A 6,361-nucleotide genomic window follows, 5' to 3' on the forward strand; every position below is an offset into this window, starting at 1 on the left:
ATCCCAGGCAAAGGCAGGTGGTGATGGTGATGGTGTGGGAGGCAGGCAACAAAGGCAGGTGGCATTGAGGAGGAGGTAGGAGTCGATGGTGGTGGGTGGCAAATTTGGTGGTGAGTGGTAGGCAGGGGGCCATCTTCAAACCTTGCTCTAGCACTGCCTCCAGTCTTGCTATGTCTCTGATTTGATTCTGGTTTTATATCTATTTCCTCCTTTTTGTCAATGGGGGACTAATTATGGAAGATGTTTAAAGATGTCCAAATGGCATCTAACCCAAATTTCAAGGACATATGGTTAATGCCTGTCTGTAGCTATGCCACCTTAGAATGCCTCTATTCTAAAATCCTCCTACATATGGAGTAAAAACTGAAATAGTTTTATTTCAGTTTTTGAAATCTGAATTTTGAGCTTGACATTTTAAAATGGACTGTGTGTGTGGAACTACAAAGGAACTACTCTGATGTAAGCTGCATGGGAATTGCAAACCCCATTTTTTGCTAGACTTCTTTCTGCCGTTAAACTGAATATTCCACATAGAAGTAGAGAAGGTTGACTCAGCCTTCCATCCTTCTGAGGTCGGTAAAATGAGTACCCAGAATGTTGGGGGCAATATGCTAAATCATTGTAAACCGCTTAGAGAGCTCCGGCTATAGAGCGGTATATAAATGTAAGTGCTATTGCTATTGCTATTGCTAAATGGGCCACTCCCAATGAGGTTACTTAATATGCTTCATATATACTTCCCAATGCCTTCGATTAGTGTCATGAGCAACTGGGTTGCATTCCTCCTCCTCCGTGTGTGTGTGTTCCATGTGTGTGTTAAAGAGGCCTTACTCACAAAGAGACTGGAGTTTTACTGCCCATGAAAAGTAAGGCAATGCTTCCTAGCCATTTGCCATCTCTCCCCTGCTGTTGGGCGGACTAACTCCATGCAGCTGATTACTGCCCTTGAACACATGAGAGTTCATAAAATACTTTGGGATCTTTTGAGGCAGAAGTAAGTCAGATAATATTAAAAATGTAAGAAATCTTGAGATAATATCATTTCACTTTTCACTTCCATGGCACCTTTCATCTCCAAGGATCCCAAATTGCTTCATAACTATACATAATGGGTGCCATTAAAATTTTTATGCTCTCCGCAATGCAGCATTCACCTTCCTTGTAGAACTTTCTCTACTTCTATGTGGAATATTCAGTTTAACGGCAGAAAGAAGTCTAGCAAAAAAATGGGGTTTGCAATTCCCATGCAGCTTACATCAGAGTAGTCCCTTTGTTTCCCATGTGACAGATGGAAGCTGGATTTTCAGGGGTTGTAGTCTATGTTTCAGTACATGAGGCAGACATGCTACCTGGTGGTTCAGCAGGACATGATGATGGTGCCCAATCTGTACGGAGCTGGTTCATACATTCATGTTCTTGTCGCTTGATGGCCGCAACATCGAATGATGATTTGCACACATGAGTCACAGCAAGACAGAATGTGCAGAGTTTTTTTTCTGCTGTGGTGCCCTGTCAGTGACATGCCCTTCCTGAGATGTTTGCTAGGCATCTTCTCCGATACCTTGTAGGCACCAGGTAAAAACCACTCTATTTCACCATGTCTTTGTTTGGGGAAGGGGAGGCTAATCACAATGCTTTGAATTATGTCTGCTGTAAATTGTTGTTTTTTGATCCTGGTTTCTGATTCTGATTGCAATTACATGATATTATATTGATTTGGCCTTGATTAAAAAAATAATTTATATTGTATTGACTGACATCCAAACAAGTTCAGTTGTGCTGGTGTAATGCTTCTGATGTAGTGTGATAATGTTGCAAACGAAAGGAACTTCTGTTCCTGTCAAGTTCTTGTATTAGTGGAAGATGTTAACATGTGCAACACAGCGCACAACCGCTTGCTCAGTATGTCTTGAAAAAGGTCTTCCATTTGTGATTGTCCAGCATGGCACAACACTGCAAACAACCTAGTCTATCTCTTCTCACATTCTACTAACATAGTGCTAGTAAACACCATCTCGGCTGCAGCCCTTTTTCAATGGAGTTATTTCACACATTCAGCTGCCCATCAATAAAGCGCAATAGTCATCATGTTTTGAGTAATTAAGTGCTGTATGTCTACCTATGTGAAGCAACTCATTGTTATAACTATTGTTATATCTACTCCAGATATTCTACACAGTTTCAAGGAGTGTGCCTTTGTTTTGCAATGAATGAAGAAACAAACAGAAGCAAGCCCATTTGGCTCAAAATAAAATATTTCGTGCCAAAGTGAATGCCTACAGTAACAAATGAAGGTCCAAACAAAATGAATGGCATGTGCCGTTTGTTTCATTTGAACACTTTTGTCAAGGCGGACCTGGTAGCAGCATTCCCCACCCCCTTCTTTTTCTTTATAAAAAATCTGTTACACACTGTGCAGGTAGCATCAGTGGCAGAGCTCCTTTATCAGTGGCTGCCATTTCTTCCCCATAATGCTCTAGACCAACAGAATATCTCAGGAATGGGAAAGGGGCACTGCTGCTGTTTCAAGTGTAACAAATGTCTCCCCCCCCCAAAAGAAACCTGATACTGTTATCACGCTACAAGGAAGGGCTGTTGGGAAAGGGTTGTAGAGCATCAAGAAGGTTCCTGTTTCAGTTTCTAGCATCTCAAAGGGTTGAGAAAGGGTTCAGAAAGACTTCTGCCTTAAACCCTGAAGAACTGTTGCTAGCCAGTGCCAATCTTGCTGAGCAAGAGGAACCAACAGAAGTCCAAGGATAACGAAGGAAACTTAATGAAAATAAAATGTGAGTAATCAAATGAATGTAATTGCAACACATGAATAATATTTTAACAAATGACTGAAGCATTTCATATCAAGAATGAATAGAACAATGGGATTTTTAAAAATCCCACACACTCCTAATGGTTTCTCTCTTCTCAACGGTTACAATCACGAAGAACCTGCAACTGGCATTTCCAAATACCAGTTGCAGGGGAGCAACAGGAAGAGAGAGGGCATGCCCTCCACTGCTTGCCTGTGGGCTTCTCAGAGGCATCTGTTGGGCCACTGTGGGAAACAGGATGCTGGACTGGTTGGGGTTTGGGCTTGATCCATCAGAGCAGTTCTTATGTTCTTATTAACCCTCACAACAGGCCAGAACCAGATGTTACAGAAGACACAAGGCTTGAGATGCAAAAACCCAGAATCCAGCAATAGATTTGTGAGTCCAGAACTAAAAACAGATATTGGCATGGACATTTGCACATCCGGCTCTTTGACAAGTAACAAGTACCACAGAGAGAGAAAATCAACACAAAGACACATACTCTGGGTTCACACCATACTTCTACTCACAACACACAGTGATTTAAAAAACAACAACACTGTACCTGCAAATGTAACACCGATTTTCAAAAAGGGATCCAGGGGGAATCCGGGAAATTACAGGCGGGTTAGCTTAACATCCGTTCCAGGCAAATTGATGCAAAGCATACTCAGGGATAAAATTGTAAAGCACATAGAACAACAGACCCTGCTGGGAGAGAAACAGCATGGCTTCTGCAAAGAGAAATGCCTCACAAACCCTTTTGACTTCTTTGAGAGTGTCAACAAGTGTGTGGATAAAGGTGACCCAGTTGACATAGTATACCTGGACTTCCAAAAAGCTTCCGACAAAGTTCCTCATCAAAGACTCCTAAGAAAACTTAGCAGTCATGGGATAAGGGGACAAGTACATGTGTGGATTGCTAACTGATTGAAGGGCAGGAAACAGAGAGTCGGTATAAATGAAGAGTTTTCACAATGGAGGGAGGTAAGAAGTCAGGTCCCCCAGGGATCTGTACTCGGACCGGTGCTTTTTAATTTATTCATAAATGATCTAGAAGTAGGGGTAAGCAGCGAGGTAGCCAAATTTGGAGATGATACCAAACTCTTTCAGACAGTGAAATACAATGCGGATTGTGAGGAGCTCCAAAAGGATCTCTCCAAATTGGGTGAGTGGGTGACAAAATGGCAAATGCAGTTCATTGTTGGCAAGTGTAAAGTGAGGCACATTGGGACGAAACCCTCCAACTTCAAGTATATGTTGATGGTATCTGAGCGGTCGGTGACTGACCAGGAGAGGGATCTTGGGGTTGTGGTGGACAGCTTGTTGAAAGTGTCAATGTGCAGCAGCTATGAAAAAGACCAATTCCATGCTAGGGATCATTAGGAAGGGGATTGAAAATAAAACTGCTAATATTATAATGCCCTTATACAAAACTGTGGTGTGGCCACACCTGGAATACTGCGTACAATTCTGGCCACCACATCTAAAAAAGGACTTTGTAGAACTGGGAAAGGTGCAGAAGAGGGCAACAAAGATGATCAGGGGCCTAGAGCACCTTCCTTATGAGTCAAGGCTACAACACCTGGGGCTATTTATTTTAGAAAAAAGATGACTGCGGGGAGACACGATAGAGGCCTATAAAATCATACATGTTGTGGAGAAAGTGGATAGAAAGAAATTCTTCTCTCTCACATAACACTAGAACCAGGGGTCATCCCATGAAATTGATTGCCAGGAAATCTAGGACCAACAAACGGGAGTACTTTTTCACACAATGCATAATCAACTTATGGAATTCTCTGCCACAAGATGTGGTGACAGCCAACAACCTGGATGGCTTTAAGAGGGATTTGGATAACTTCATGGAGGAGAGGTCTATCAATGGCTTCTAGTCGGAGGGCTATAGGCCACCTCCAGCCTCAAAGGCAGGATGCCTCTGAGTACCAGTTGCAGGGGAGTGACAGCAGGAGAGAGGGCATGTCCTCAACTCCTACCTGTAGGCTTCCAGTGGCATCTGGTGGGCCACTGTGTGAAACAGGATGCTGGACTAGATGGGCCTTGGGCCTGATGCAGCGGAGCTGTTCTTATGTACCTTGAGAACCACATAGAAATATGAGGTTGGACATAATTAAGAATAGCACAAATATCAACCAGTTTCTATTTCCAAAGTGACAATATCACTATTTGTAGCTTTAGATAAAGGACTTGTACAAAGCAATACATTTTAAAACTGGTTTTCATGGAGATGCACACAAAAAGCAATTCAAGACACCTGCACAAGATACTGTACAGTTAAGACCATTGTACAGAATAATGATGCCCAAGAGCTCAGTTTGTTCTCTTCAATTGAGAAGGCTTTCTAATAGCTAATTCTGTGCTTTTGTTTGGAGAAGGAAGTACACTAACTAATATTTTCTTCTGATTGGGGAACTCAGTACAACTAAGACACTTTCTTCCTCCATCCCTAGAGCAGCTTTATTTTAGAATAAACATATATAACTGATGAGCAGATATCACCAGTTATATATAAAAATAGTGCAAGGCTCCCTGCTAGCTTCTAAATAAAAAATGATGCACAACAAAGCCAAGACTGGGCTTTCAGACGGAGAACAATGAGTAATTATACCAAAAACATCTCAAAAACATATGGAATAATCTGGAAAATCCTGTTCTGATGAAAACCACAGATCCATTTTTGTAGATAAGTGTAGTGAACTGCAGTATCATTGTTTGGCAAGGTGGAAATATCCACAGAAATAATTGGAAAGGTTTTGCACAATTCATAGTAATTATAAGTTAAACAAGTCTCATGAATCCAATTAGCCAAATGTATGTTGACTGGCAATCCAAATAAATATTGGAACCATCTCAAGTCCCTGTTCCACGTGGAGCTCACTGCAGGGAAAGCTCTCACAAGCCTTGCTAGACCAATACTACTTTTAATGCTACCTTTTCAGTGATTTATTTTCTAGTTAAGACTGTTTCTTCGGAAAGGTTTTTGAAATGGAAATAATTTTCAGCTGAAGATCTCTCAAATTATTATTATTGTTTAATTGTTGTGTACTTTTGTTTTGGGAATGATGTTATTCTAGGTAATCATAACCTGCCATGATTTTCTTTCTTGCTTCTTTTCACATAACAGCAGCAAACTAGTCCATGCTTAGTTTAGTCCCCCAAACAATATTTGATTAAAATATCAAAAAACCTTAAACCTTGGTTCAGATGGGAGTTAGTGATTACACATTTCACTTGTACTCTAAAAAGCATGAATATTGCAATTTAAGGTGGTCACATTCAGTTCCATGCAATGAAAGCAATAAAGATTTTGTATAGTATTGCATATTATGCTGATTTTACAAATTCGACTCCATGCACCCACTCTTTCCCTTGGTCTTTCAGCTCAGCATTGGGCAATATCACTTGCTAGAGATGCACTTGATGAATTTCTGCCTAGTGCCTCTCTATAAGGCATAGTGCTTCCTCCAAATGACACTTTTTATAGTAAATGTCAACTTTCAATAGGTCCACCATCCATCAACAATCACATGCTA

Source organism: Hemicordylus capensis, chromosome 1 (genome assembly GCF_027244095.1).
Source record: "Hemicordylus capensis ecotype Gifberg chromosome 1, rHemCap1.1.pri, whole genome shotgun sequence".
Taxonomy (NCBI): domain Eukaryota; kingdom Metazoa; phylum Chordata; class Lepidosauria; order Squamata; family Cordylidae; genus Hemicordylus; species Hemicordylus capensis.